At 48.2% G+C, this 12,695-nt stretch overlaps 1 protein-coding gene across 32 annotated transcripts in view; it reads right to left on the bottom strand.

The window, feature by feature from the left end:
• Positions 1-2,582, bottom strand: part of LYPD6B (LY6/PLAUR domain containing 6B) — a 170,125-nt gene extending 167,543 nt beyond the window's left edge. For 8 of the 32 annotated variants that reach the window (XM_070241846.1, XM_070241854.1, XM_070241853.1 and 5 more), the window contains exon 1: positions 1,743-1,849. The gene's annotated coding sequence lies outside the window, so the exon portion shown is untranslated. Of the gene's footprint in view, positions 1-1,742; positions 1,878-2,366 lie in introns of those variants that run through there. The other 24 variants (XM_023622859.2, XM_070241838.1, XM_005601721.4 and 21 more) reach the window with 11 other exon arrangements.
• Positions 2,583-12,695: the final 10,113 nt, after the last annotated feature.

The following is a 12,695-nucleotide window of genomic DNA, read 5'->3' as shown; positions in this document are numbered from 1 at the left end:
CGCTGGGCATTTATTAAGTCTGAGTGAATGAAAGAATGAACATGCAGGATGCCTTCCATGCATTGGATAAAGACTTGATGACTGACAGAGCATGGCACCCAGGCTGTGTACACTCTGCTATAGACTTACTTTAGGAGGCTGTGAGTAAAGGCAGAGATAGTGCAAGGGACATGTCCTATTTTTATCTACCCAGAATGCAGACTTCTCATTCAGAACTGCCCCTCCCCAATCCCCAGCAGCTGGGGTAGGACTGTGTATCACAGTGGTTGAACTGATCCCCCCAGGCATGGTGGCACCTGGGTAAAGTACCCACTCCTATCACAGAAACTCACTCCCTATCCACTGAGATGGCTTGGCCCCACTTTGGTCTAGTATATTGATAAGATTTGCTATAAGGATGGAGGAGATGAAAAAAGAGAAAGACTCTCCCCACCCCATCCCCTCTCTCTGAAAGAGCCGATAAGCCTGAAGGTGCCGGTGCTATTTATCACTCCATACTAAGAAGCAGTCAACACAGAGGAAAAAGGAGCAAAGATGTATGAAAGACAGACAGAGCCCTGCAACATTATACAAGCCCCCAGATCCAGCTATGCCTGAAGCTAAACCCTCAGCCTTTTCATTTATGTGACCCAATCAATTTCTACATTGCATAAGGCAATTTTCAAGCGACCAAAATCCAACCCAAAGAAAAGAATTCTGACAAACACAGTCAGTACTGATGAGAGCAGGCTGATAACACCCTTTCTGTCTATAGGGCCTGTGCCCCAGCACCTCTCAATCTTGGCTTCTAGAATGGTGCCAGGAACTAAGACAACCTGGAGGAGCCCTAGCCATGAACAAGTCAAGAGTGCTAAAGAATGCCCACCCACTGCAGAAAACACACCACCACCACCGCAGTTCCCTCCTAAAGGAGGGTAATCGGAGCCTCCTGGATCTCCCTTCTGTCCAGAAATGTAGGGGGACCTCTCGCAGGCATAAAGTGTTACAGTAACACAGAGGGGGGGAAATGCTGAAAACTTTCATCCAGCATTGTGCTATGTACTTTACAAACCTCTTATAACTTAAGGCTGTTCTAATGATTATAATACCCGTTTGACCTTTGAGGAAACTGAGGATCAGCGAAGTTAAGTAACTTGCTCAAGGTCACACAGCTAGTGACTAGAATTTAGACACCATTCTAGACTTCCTCCACTTTCTCATGCTGATCGCCAGACCCTGGGAGATGGACAGCACCCCTCCACGTTCACCCCCATGACGCCCCAGGGCACACAGCCCTGCAGCCTTACAACCTAAGGACCCTGGAGTCAGGCAGCCTCGCACACTCAGCGTTTCGGCAGCCCCAGGTAACTAACCCATGGGTAGGTCGTTTATTCCTCACCAACACCAAAAGTAAAGAGCCGGGCAGAGGGAGCAGCGGCTCCGGCGCGGGCCCGATGGGAAACGCTGCAGAGGGCGAGGCGGGGGCCCGCTCTCGGCTCCTCCATCGGCCTTGAACCCCCCACCTCAGCTCCGTGCTCGCCCCGGCAGTCCGGCCCCCAGCCTCCCCTCTCCCACCAGCGCCGCCGCACCGGTGCCTCCGCGGCGCTCCGGGCACTCACAGACCGCGCGGCCCCCGCCTGCCCGCCCCCGCCTCCTGCCCCCATGGCCGCAGTCGTTCGCCCCCGGGCGGCCACCGGCCCCCAGCCCCTCCGCCGCGCCGCGACCCCGCGCCCCCCGCCGCCCCCGGCCGCCCGCTCGCTCACCTGCGCCGCCCGCACCGCCGGGCCTCGCGGTGCTCCTGCCGGCCGGCGCTGGCTGCGGCCGCGCGGGGCGGGGCGGGCGCGGCTCCTCCCCGGCCCGAGCCACCTGGGCGCCCGGGGGTGCCGGGCCGGGGACAGGGCGCCCCTCCCGCCCGCGGGCGGCCCCGGGCCGGGCTCCTCTGCGACACCTCAGGGTCCTCCGCGGGGTTGAAGGGAGCCCGCGCGGCCGCTGCAAGAGGTGACACCTGGGACGGGTCGTGCTGGGGAGGCGGCAGGGAGCCAAGCCCGGCCTGTCTGCACCCAGCCTGGTCCGCTCAGGAAATGCAACTCGGAGCGAGGGGCGGCGTTCGGCCGAGCGCGAAGACCCGGGGCAGCCAAGCCCTTTCTCTGCGGGATGTAGAAACTGAGGACCGAGCCCTGGGATGGAAGTGATCCGGCCAAAAGCAAGTTATTCAGGACTGGAGGAACTCAGACAGGCCTTTTCCGACCATTCCACCTCACCTCACCCCACCCCTCTAATAATTCTCGCCCTTTTTTAATAATGGCTTTAAGTTGTAAATAAGATCACTCCAGAGTGAGTCCTCCCCACCTCTAGACGGTAAGCCCCAGGCCCGGCGGAAACCTCACCTGTCCACTGTTGGATCGCCAGAGCCTTGAACAAACCCAGGACAGAGCGGGGGCTCGGTAAATACCCGATGAACAAATGAGGTGTGGGCCAGTCTTTCGAGTCCAGCCTCCTGCTGATCCTCCCAGGCCAGAGTTGTTCCAGCATCACTCCCACTTCATCAGGGAGAGCTCAGAGTCAAGCTGCCTGGCTTCCAGGCCACCTGTCATCTCTGTACTGCTTACCTGCCCTCCTGGTGCCAGCCAGTCGGCTGGCCTGTGGAAGGTCTAACTCCCAGGGCACCTTTGTAAGCTATCAAGCAAACCTTTAACTTCTCAAAATGTCACAGGCAGAGGAACTAAGAAATATATCACTGTCCAACCAGCCTTGCGCTGTGGAAACACAGCCCAGAGTACGGGTGACGGACCCAAGATCCCACAGCTGGTAGCAGAGCTGAATCTGGGGCCCTGGAGGTGCTAGTAGGAGCTCTGGCCGGGAAGTCTTGACTGGGGTCAGAACTTCTGCTAAAATGGGACTTGGGTTTGGTCTGAGATCTCTACTCCATGATCTTTCCAGGTCTCTCAGAGGTCACGTGTGACATGAGCCACTTGGATTTACTGAGGCCCTGACGGTTTCAAAAATAGATGTATCAAAATAGGATGGAAAGAATGTGGTATATTTTTTTAAGTGTTCCATTGAACAAATGAATGGCCTTAACACACACACACACACACACACAAGAAGCGTAATGCTGCTACTCACACGTTAATTTTAAGACTTATTAAAGAAACCCATTCCAAGTGCACTACAGGAAATGCTGTACAACTTTAAAGTTATATGGAGAACATTCCTTCTTATAACTATTTCAACACACTTCTATGACTGCATATTAAACTTCAAAGGCCATAATTGGAGGCTGTCTGTTAAGGTGAGGTCAAGGCCGAGTGGCCTGCTCCACCCTCCCCCCAACAATAGGCTCAACACTCTCTAGGCTTGGACCCCCACTGCCCATCATCAGTGCCTCCTGCACAGATGAGTGTTTACGATGTGGTGTTGCCTGGCTGTCTGCTTCACACTGGGCAAGGCCAACCTGGAAAAAAGTTGCAGAGGATGCCCCACCCAGGTGGGCCCTACTCCAGTGCACTCCCTCTATGGAGTATGGGGAGGCTGGTGCCCCAGGGAGGGTCTGTGGAGGGGCCTGCCATTGGAACTGCCACTTGCACCAGCAGGTGGGGCTGAGCTTGGGAGCCCCTCCGGGTCTAACCCACAGAAGTGAGCCCAGCCCTTCTCGTGTGTTGGTTTCAGTCAGTGGAGCATGTGATCTTCTGTGATTTAGGATCCTCCCACTCTGTGTAATCTTGGCTGGGCCAACCTGCTTAGTGATGCCACCCAGACTGGCCTGGGAATCATCAGGAAGACACAAGTTCCGCCCTGGTGTTCAAGTTCTCTCTGTCTGTGTCTGTCTATCTGTCTCTCTCTCCCCTGGGCTTACCGAATAGCCCTGGGCATGTTCCTCAGTTGTGCATTTCTCCCACTTGGGAAACGTGCAGGCATGAAATCAGAAAGGGCTCTGCTTGAAGTTCTCTCCTTGAAAGGGGTATCTGAAATATGCTCTGATACCATTGTGAGGCAAAGGGAAATAATGCACGTGAAGTGCTTGAACGCACCCAGCACAAGGCATCTGCTCAATGACCGGTGCTCTTACCATCATTATTGTGGCTCAGACTGGCAGCACGAAGAGAGCCAGCTGATATCCGATAGACATTAAAGTCCTGAAACTAGGGACAAAACCATTGAGAGACTTCTTAAGAATCTAGAATGAATTAATTAATCCTTGTAAATAACTGTGTGTGTGTCACTATTTTCTGCTGGTCCCTGAAAAAATTACATATATATATATATATATATGTAATTTTTCTTTAAGATTGGCATCTGAGCTAACATCCATTGCCAATCTTTTTTTTTTTCTTCTCCCCAAAGACCTCCAGTACATAGCTGTGTATTCTGGTTGCAGGCCCTTCTGGTTGTGTTATGTGGGACGCCACCTCAGCATGGCCCAACAAGCAGTGCCATGTCCTCTCACAGGATCCAAACTGGAGAAACTCCAGGCCACTGAAGCAGAGCGTGTGAGCCCAACCACTCGCCATGGGGCTGGCCCCAGAAAATTATGTTTGAATGAGGAAATCTTCAGTTTCTTCTCTATCTCTAGTTCTCTGACAGCAAAATGAAAGAGAAATTATCCAAAGAGGAAATAATCCAAAAAATTTCTGAGCTTTGGGATATATTTACCTTCCTAATTTTTCCTACCTTTACTTAGGACTCAGTGTGTGCATTATTAGTACTGTTTATCATTTTCTTAGCACATTTTTCAAGGAGACAATGCATATAAACTATCTAGGGTAGTTCCAGGCACATAATAGCTACTCAATTAATTATAACAGTTATGGGAGGAGTGTAGGGAAGTGCCAGAAATATTAGGGTCAGAAAGAGCTATGAATTCAAGTAGGCAAGTCTGATAACCACTTGATTAGGTTATCCCAAAGTTTAAGTGGACTGGCTTTGGAATCAGACGGTTTGGGTTCAAATCCAGTCACCACCTACAAGGTATGTTAATCTCTCTATGCCCCAGTTTTCTCATCTATAAAATGAAGATAATATAGTATATCGTAGGAAAGCCGGGAGACATAAATAGAATAACTAACCTTCAGTGAGCTGCTACTTTGTGCCAGGTACGAGTCTAAATGCTTAGATTCTCTCTGGAGAGCTGACTGTAAAGCAGGAACTCTTCATCAAGGTCCACAGACTCCAAAACCAGATTCAGTGTTCTCTGTCTATGTGCATTTTTCCTAAAGAGAGTGTCCACAGCTGTCCTTGGATTTGCAGAGGTTTGGGTCTCAAGAATAGTGAGGAATCACTGCCTGCCAGACTTAGCCAAGGGTTTTGGAGTTGAGAGGCTCATTAGACATCAAGCAGGCCACCGTTCCCAGACATCCTTGAGGAGGACGATGGCCTGGGATGCTGCCGCGAGATGCGGGTCTCTGCTCCTGAGAATTGTTCAGGGGAGCAGAGTGGCTTTTGAATAAGCTCTCCAGGTGCTACTCACCTAGAGGCTAGCCTGGGAAGCTGATCTCATCCAACTTTCTCATTTCTCAGGTGTGAAAACAGGCCCAGGGATTGGCTCAATTTGAAACAGCTCCCGCCCCTCATTTGCCAAGGAGCCTCCCTTCCCTCTAAGTCAAGCCCTTACCCCACCTGAACAAAGGAAGACAAAGGTTACTTCCTCCACAACCCAGCTTCCCAGAAGGAGCTCTCTAAAAACAAAATCAGGCCTCTTTTAAGAGGAAAATAAAATGGGGAGCCACCTCTGTGTTAGCCTTTTAAATCTTTTTTTTTTATTGAGGTCACATTGGTTTATAACATTATATTGATTTCAAGTGTACATCATTATATTGCAACTTCTGTACACACTACATCGTGTTCCCCACCGAAAGTCTAGTTGCCATCCATCACCGTACACATGGGCCCCTTTACCCCTTTCACCTTCCCCCCACCCCACCTTTCCCTCTGGTAACCACCAGTCTGTTCTCTGTATCTATGTGTTTGTTTTTATCTTCCACGTATAAGTGAAATCATATGGTATTTGTCCTTCTCTGCCTGACTTATTCACTTAGCATAATTCCCTCAAGGTCTATCCATGTTGTTGCAAATGGCAAGATTTCATTTTTTTTATGGCTGGGTAGTAGCCCATTGTGTGTGATACCACATCTCCTTATCCATTCATCTGTCGATGGGCACTCAGGTTGTTTCCATGTCTTGGCTATTGTGAATGATGCTGCGGTGAACATGTGGGTACATAGATCTTTTTAAATTAGCATTTCATATTCTTTAGATAAATACCTGGATGTGGAATAGCTGGATCGTATGGTAGTTCTGTGCTTTAAATCTTAAAGAAGCCTAGATCTTTCTTGCCAGAACTGCTGATACCTCACTCCAGCACCCCTCCCTTACCCAGCTTCCCCCCCCCACACACATCCCATCACATCTAGCTTTACTATTTGAACAGCTGAGGCTATTCAGCTAAGACTTTCAAGTGACATCCTACAAAAATGTAGACCTTTTGTTCCACTTCCTAAAGCCACAGGCTAATTAGACATCGAACAGGGGACTCCAGTCTGGCACTATTTAGTCGTGTGAGGCCCACAGAGGGAAACACTTCTTTCCTGGCAGATCTTGGCAAGAAGTGAATTGGAAGCAAGAACAGGACAGGCAGCAGCTGCAGCAGCATCGGTTATCAAAGCTATGTTTTAGGGGTGCCCGAAAATGTCAGCTCAAGAATTCTCACGTAAAATCCAGGCTCTTCTCTTTTCGGCTGGTGAAATTCTCTCCATGCTTCCCAAGGGCAGCCAGGGAGGCATGTGTTTCTTTTGCGTTTTTAATGTTCACCAATCACAGAGTCCTGATGTAGCAAAAAGCTGAAATAACTTTCCCAAAGTGCGTTGGGCATACCTCTCACGTACTAAGCCAGCAAGCAAAATTTCCAAGGTGGCACACTGCAGCAGTTCCATTTTCCTGAGAAGAAGACAATAAAAAGATGCAGGTGGCCCCCTCCGGCCTGTGCTTGACTCTGAGGCTGGGCAGCGAATCAGCTTTCCCATATTTATCGCTCCGTGGTATCCTCTGTACTCCCAGGGACTGACTGTAGGTCAGTGTGAATTTGCTCGGCTGTCTAACACACATCAGCTGGGGATGTGCTGCCACTCTTACTTGGGTTTCAGAGCAAGCGCTGAAGCATGAACCACAAATGTATGAGTCTCCTTACAAAGTTGCTGGCTACAAAAATATCCAAATGCCTTTGTTGTGTTTCTAAACCCAGAAAAGAAGTTCTTGAGTATTCCAGATTTACTTCTTATTTTTGAAGGCAACACAAACATATTTATCATCCTTTTAATTGCTAGGTCAATGAGGAACTGAAATAGCAATGTGCAGAAAATTCTTTGCATAAAATCAGAGTTCTTTTACCATTAACACACCAAACAATATCTTCCTCAGGACCTTTGCATTTGCTCTTCCTTCTGCTTGAAACCGTCTCCAGATCTTTGCAAGTCTGGCTCCTTCATACACAGAGGCCTTCCGTGAACACCCGGTTGAAAGGAGATCCGAGTCACTTGCTATCACAGCTCCTTGTTTTGCTGTCTTCTTAGCACCTGAATGTACTGAATCATTTTAGAAAGTGTTGTTCACTGGATTATAATTTTTTCTAAGAAAATGAAGACATTGTATTCTCTTATTCACCACCTCTCCCAGCTCTGAATACAATGCTGAGTCTAAAGTAGGTGTCCACATATTTGCGGGAAATATGAATGAATGCTAACATTTTTGCAGAAAGCTTTGAGTCCATCACATAGGGATTTCAGCAGCTCCTGTATGAGCCAACTTAGGTCTGGGAATGAGCTCTGGTCTGCGATGAAGCAGGATTGCAGCTCAGTTTCTCCACGCTCTTCGGCAGCCATATTACCTGGGAAAGTTTAGCCTCCCGATTAAGAATGTGTACTCTGGAGCCAGCTCAGAGTTCTACGATGTTGGGCAACTCTCTTGACCTCTCCGTACCTCAGTCTCTTCATCTGTTTATGGGGAGAATAACAGTACCACCCTCATCCATTCCTTGTTCAGAGATTCCAGAAGGTACATGAAGGACTAGCTATGATGGTGAGCCAGGCATGGTACCAAGTGCTTTACTTTACAGAGAGGTTAGATAACTATTTTGAGGCGCTCGGTTCATACAGCGATGAGTAGGAACACCTGGAACTCTGGTCTATAAACGGCCAAAGTTCACTCTTGGTCACCAGGATCCTAGCACAGAGAACACACGCAACAGATGACTGTGGCAAAATGTTTACACACGACTCATAGCAAGTATTGCTTGACCTAACAATGTCAGAGAGGCGTCCATTACCATCATAGTTACTGTGACTTCGATCTCTGCTCTCTAGGGGCTGGTGCAGCAGAATGAACCCTGACAGAGTGAGGTGCTCTGGGCTCGGGCTCTCCGTGTGTGATGTGAGGTAGAACCTCACTAGGTAGAACCAGATGATTCCCAGTGTCCCTTGGGGCCTTCTCTTCCACTCCAAGTACTGGTGACATACACTTTATTTCTTCCAAGAACTCTCCAATATAGTAAAGCAAAAACCACTTTAAAAGGCACTGTTATTCATTGACGACAACTCATAGGGGAAATAGGGAATGGCAAAAATTAAGATGGGCAAGCAGAGACATGCAATAGCAGGAATTGGAGTTTTAGAGCAAAAACTAACCGTGGGACCCGGGACAAGTTACTTCACCTCTTTGGATTTTGGTATTCTCCTAGGTTTAAGGTCTGAAAGGAGACAAGTATAAGGCAGAGGCCATGACCGTAGTGCTCTCCTGCTTAACGAGCGGCAAGCCCACATATGGAGGGCAAACTCAGCCTGCACTGTACACTGAGGACCTGCCGCCAGTGTGCGGCTCCAGGAGGGGAACTTCAGACACGGGCTCTTTTTAGCAGAGGGAGAAGACAGCTTGTTTCCAGATGCTGGCAGAGGCTGAGTGTGCTTTTGCGTGCCGGCTTAGCTAAGGGACTCCTTGTGTGGCTCTAAACTCACTTTAGGGAACCTGTTAAGCTCCAACGAAGATGCTGCTGGGACGCGGGCCGTCAGCACTAGCTGTGATGACTGGGAAGCCGAATGAACCTGATTCATGATCCAGCGTCAGGACGGTGAATGCAGAGCATATGCATGAGCCCTCAGGATGAAGAGCCACCAGGCACAGAGAATGATCGCTTGCCCAAAACCCTACTCAGTGCAGTTCTTGGGAGGGTAGACATGTTCTCTCCCCATGAAATAGCCTGAGCCATTTTCCCCAAAAGGAGAGAGGGTGGAGGAATGAGAAAAGGAAGAACCCTAAAGAGAGCTTACAATGAGATTTGATGTCGCTGGGCAGAATCAGAGAATGCCCGGTGTCTGCCCGTGCTCGTCTCTCCTCCTCTAAGTGTCAGTGCTGATAGGTGAAGGTATAGCTGGGATCCAAGGAGAAAATACCTTCTAGGGGGTTTTTGATAATTACACTCCCTTATACTTGAGTAGCACTTTTATAAAATGCTCACACACCATTGCTCATCTGATCCTTCACAAACTGTGAAGAGTGGAGGGCAGTGGCCTAAAAACCTCCATAATTCAGGTATGGACAGGTCCTGGAGATGCTGTGCAGTCAAACAACTTGACCACGATCCCGCAGCTGCTCAATGGGAATTAGAGTGTTGGATCCAGGTCCCAATTCCATCAGTGTTTCCATTTTGGAATTACTCAATAGTGTCATCGTCTGATGGCCAGTGTTCCAGGGGTCATGTCCCAGAAGGGTGCTTTGCAGGGGAACAAGGACGCCTGGGCCGGGGCCGGGGGCTGTTGGCACTGGCTGAAGGAATTAGCACCCTGTGGCCTAGAAAAATCTGCCATCAGCCTGTCCTTTCCAAGCCTGCAGGAGCCCCTAAAGAGCATCCTCAGACAGGAGAGGCACAGGTAGGAGTCTGTGGTAAAGCAGGGGGCTCACCTCCTTGTGGTGTGTTCATATAGTTGGACTTGCATATGCTTGTGTGGTATGATTGGCATGTTTACTTTTTATAAAACCTAAAGTACTAAAATGAGATCCTATTAATCATTGTGACAGGGTGGGAGGTGAGGCAGGGGCCAGCTATTATCAGCAGGGCTCCCTGAGCAGCCCCCTCCAAGGCCTCACACAGACCTGGGGATAAGGGAAACCCACCTGGAGCCCCCTCAGACCTTCCGTTAGAGCCGGAGGAGATGGGGCAAGAGGACCCTGCTTTATTTTTAGCTTAAGGAGCCGAGAAATATAGGTTACATATTTAAAAATGCAACCAGAAATCATTAATGTCCTAAAGAGAAAAAAAGTCAAGATGGATAATGATAAGTTAAATTCTTACTACACACAGCTTGAAAACTGTGACAGAAGTGATTGCCGCACTTCTAAGTGTCTGTTATGATTGAAAAAGTTCCTGACAACTGCCCGCCACACGCAGCCTTCCTTTAGAAGCCCCCTAGTTCTGTATTATCAGGACCCCTGCTATGAGGCATCCTCTTTCACTATTACTTTCATGATTCTTTCCTAGATGCATTTGATTGCTTCAAGTAATTCAAATGACAATGCGGGTCTCAGATTCCCATGAAAGGAGAAAACACAGAGAAATTGCAAAGGTATAGAAGTTCATGTAAATTCTTTACAGAAGGATTTTTGAGGCTGGTTGCTGCCTATCACTACACACACACACAGCATCGTTCTGAGAGGCAGTGTTGCTGGCTGTTGAGAGTACTAACATTAGGATCAGACTGCCAGGGTTTCAATCCTGGCTCCTCCTCTTCCCAGCTGTGAGACTTTGGGCAAGTTACTTAACCTCTCTGTGCCTGTTTCCTCCCTGGTAAAGTGGAGATAATGATGCCTACCTCATAGGGTCATTAGGAGGATTAGACGGATTAATACATGTAAAGCACCTAAAACAGTGTCTGGCACACAGCCAGAACAGTCTCTTGCATCAATTGACTGCTTGTTGCAGCTTTCTGAGCGTTATAAGGTTCCAGTGTTAATACGTCATCCAGAGCAAGTTTGCCGATTTCTCTAAGTTCACGTATACTATGTTCTGAAGGAGTGAAATATCGCAGGTAAATCTTTTGAAAAGCTATACTCTGAGAATCACTTGTAGCCTGGTCATGGGGAAGAGTGCAGATTTGGAGGGTGCTACACAGGGAGGGGCTCCCGAACAGAAACTCCTTCTGCACTGGGGAAGCAAAGCAGATGGAGCCTTTGCCACCCACGGTGTGGCCAGCGGAAAGATCCACAGGGGTCACCTGGGAGTCTTATTGTTTCGAACCCAACTGACCATACAGGGATTGGTGTTTTCTTCGCAGACTGGATGAACCACCAATGCCAAGAGGGTTAAAATCCCATGGCTCAGGATGCCTTCTGTCAAGTGAGCCCACATTTTCAACTGATGTGTCACCTAAGAGATGCTTCCTGCTTCTGTTCAGTGTATTATGTACATAACACAGATCACAAGATGTAACCTGTCACAAATGCTAGAATTAAACCTGCCAATACCCACGTCACTGATGATTGCCTTTGCAGATAATGGCTTCAGTTCCACGTTCTCCCACAGATGCTCCAGCTCTGTACTTCAAGGCACAGCCCAAGCACCATCCAGAGCTCGACAGAACACGAAGCCTCGAGAAAGACTTGCAGGAACCCAGGGGACACTGGGTGTCAACGCAGTCCTACTGCATTGCAGAGCCGCTGTGGGACCTGGAGGGTCATTTCCCATTGATATTGAAATTTGCTTTGTAATCAGGTTCTTTCAGAGGACTGCTTTCCCATCTCAAATAAACAGGCTTCAGCCTAAATATTCATCCACCACGTTTGAAGTTTTACTACGTAAGTCACCTTTAATAATTGGGTATCTGGAAATTGCCTCTTCCAAGTTCTTTGGAGAACAACAACTTCAAGACAGACAGATAAGACATCATAAAAGTGCATCATTTGCAGTGCCCTCAATTCCACTTATAAAACATTTATTTGGCATCCCTCCTTCCTGTTTTAATTGACTAAAGCAGTTTACTGTCTGGCTCTCATCCAGCATTAACCAAACCAAGACCGAGAAGGAGGGTGTTTCACACACACAGTGCCATGAATGGCCACTGGATTCCAGGGACCCCAGGTAGGGAAGTCTCCTGCTGAGAGAGCAGATAATAATCCCATATGATGCCATTTGTTATTCTCCAAAGGCTTCACACTCCGGCATCCTCTCACAAGATCTCAGACCTGTACATTAATACTAATAATCAGTAGGTTAAACACGAATACAAATACCCCAACCCTTCTCAAAAGATGCCAATAATCTTTCAACATATATTCAACTCCAATACATTAGTTGAAGAATGCCAATGCTCTAAAATGTATGAGTAGAATAAGTAACTCTCTTGGGGCAAGAAGAAATTCAGCTAAAATACTGGAGCTTTAACTCAATCCTACTTTTAAAAAAGTTGACACAATTATACCAGTCACTATCTTTTCAGTGCCAAGGAACAAATGTCAGGTTTTCTTGGTTCTTCAATGAAAAAGAAATTAAAAACAGATATTCAAGCAAAGTAAAAGACAAAAAGGTCAAGGTTGACTTTACTCATGCTTCCAACTCAGACAGTTGCTCACTGAAATGAACTCCTTTGAGGCCAGACAATGGCTCCTCCTAACACTGGCACTGAGGTCTTAAGTGAGAGTGGCCTTTAGGATGACTCAAATAAGAAAAACAGACCAGC

This window comes from Equus caballus, chromosome 18 (genome assembly GCF_041296265.1).
Source record: "Equus caballus isolate H_3958 breed thoroughbred chromosome 18, TB-T2T, whole genome shotgun sequence".
NCBI lineage: Eukaryota > Metazoa > Chordata > Mammalia > Perissodactyla > Equidae > Equus > Equus caballus.
The sequence above is the reverse complement of the archived record's forward strand: the minus strand, read 5'-3'. Positions and strand labels throughout refer to the sequence as shown.